Raw genomic sequence first — 1,944 nt, 5'->3', positions numbered from 1 at the left:
ATTGCTAGTCTGTATCTAGATTAAATAAACCATGAAACTATGGCAGGGCAATGTGATACAAGGCTAGAATTCTAACATTCAGACTGACAGGAGATTAGAGAGTGGAATTACATAGTGATACCTTCCCTGGACTAGGTAGTATAATTTTGTCTTAATAAAACAAACCAAACAAGAAAGGAATACACCGTTGGAAGTTTGGGCTAATTTTGTCACTATGTTTTGAGCAGTTAAGTTTCCTATTACAATGCAACTCATATATAATCCTCAGGTGTGTTTCAAATGCTGTCTGCATTACAGAACATTTCTAGATGTAAAATGGCTCTTGATTCCCATCCACAATTCTCTTATCATAATTCTGTTGGATTCCAAAGAATTGATGAAGGATTACAAAAGCTTAAGCCCAGAGAAAAAGCAAAGTTCGTCTAATGTATGTCTTTGTAGATATTGCTAAATTAGAATTTAGATTTAAAATAAATGTTTTGGTTTTGTTTTTAATTACATATTCTATAAGATACTACAAAATTCTTTTTAAGTAGAGGGTTTAATTGACAAATTCACAAATGATTCTTGCATTCTGCTTGCCTAGAATATTCTTTTAAGAGAGTTATAATTAGAACTTAGTTAATAGATAATTCCAACAATTCATGTATAAAATGATAATGTGAATAATGTAGACAGAGTTGTGAACAAAAAGATGTTAATTTATAAATTTAGAAAACAGCAATTTTTGAGGCTTTGGTATAACATAGTATGAAGAGAATAATTGTATGACATCTTCTTTTTTCTACCTGTATGTAACACAGGAAGCAGTTTCCTAAATTATGTGCCTCTGTATACAATGAGAAAATTGCTAGGTTTGGGTTTGTTTTTATTTTTGTTTTATTGATTTGTCATAGGGCTTGAACTCTGGGGCTGGACACTGTCTCGGAGCCTGTTTATGCTCAAGGCTCGTGCCCTACCACTTCAACATCAGTGCCACTTATGTCTGGCTTTTTTGAAAAGTTTCTTGGAGATAAGAATCTAGGGAACCTTCCTCCCTGGGTGGGCTCTGAACTGAAATCTTCCGATCTTAGCATCCTAAATATCTATGATAGTTAAAAAGCATAAATATAAATAATATTTGCAAGATGTTCTGATCTCAAGAATACCAGTAGGGAAAAATGATGTAACCCAGTTTATTGTGGTGTTCTTTCCAGAACACGAAGTGCATCACATTAGCAGAGGTGTAGTATTTTTTTACAATAGAGATAAGCTATTCGTGATGTGAATTAAAGGAATTTTGAGGTGTACCCTACAAGTTGGAAACTGTTGGGCTAGGATGAATTTATGGCATAAGTCTTTGGATTGATGGTCAAAGAAATAATAACTTACACTGATAAAAAATTGCTTACTCTTGAAGAATTAATTATTACAGGTGAATCATAGTTTTATCTTCTACCAGAATGTGGCTACTTTTCTGTTGATTTCTCAATCTGTAACACCCCACTGGAAACTGCATCTATTGCAGAATTTCATAACATGCCAACAGGAATGGAATGTTCAGAATTTGAAAATGAGTAGTTATCAGTCATAGGAATTTTGAAGAATACATATATTCTCTCCTCTTAACAACTTATTTACTTTTAAAAGTTATGGGTTTCCATAGAATTAAACTGTTTTTGATTTGAGTATGAGAAAGTACTAAATTTGTTCTTTTTTCAAAATATTGTCAAGTATATTGTGAAATTATTGTCTAGTTGGATTCAAGTTGTTTGTTCTCTGATCAAAAATGGGTAATAAATTCAAATTACATGCAAAATAGTATTAATTTTTAAAAAGTTACTACATAAAGAATAATATTTACTATACCAATACAGTGAAATTTTTTCATGCAACTTATTATTTAAATTAATTTTATTGTCAAAGTGATGTACAGTGGGATTACAGTAATTGTAAGGAAATTAA

The sequence above is a fragment of the Dipodomys spectabilis genome, unplaced genomic scaffold (genome assembly GCF_019054845.1).
Source record: "Dipodomys spectabilis isolate Male_0828 unplaced genomic scaffold, ASM1905484v1 ptg000055l, whole genome shotgun sequence".
Classification (NCBI taxonomy): Eukaryota; Metazoa; Chordata; class Mammalia; order Rodentia; family Heteromyidae; genus Dipodomys; species Dipodomys spectabilis.
The sequence above is the reverse complement of the archived record's forward strand: the minus strand, read 5'-3'. Positions refer to the sequence as shown.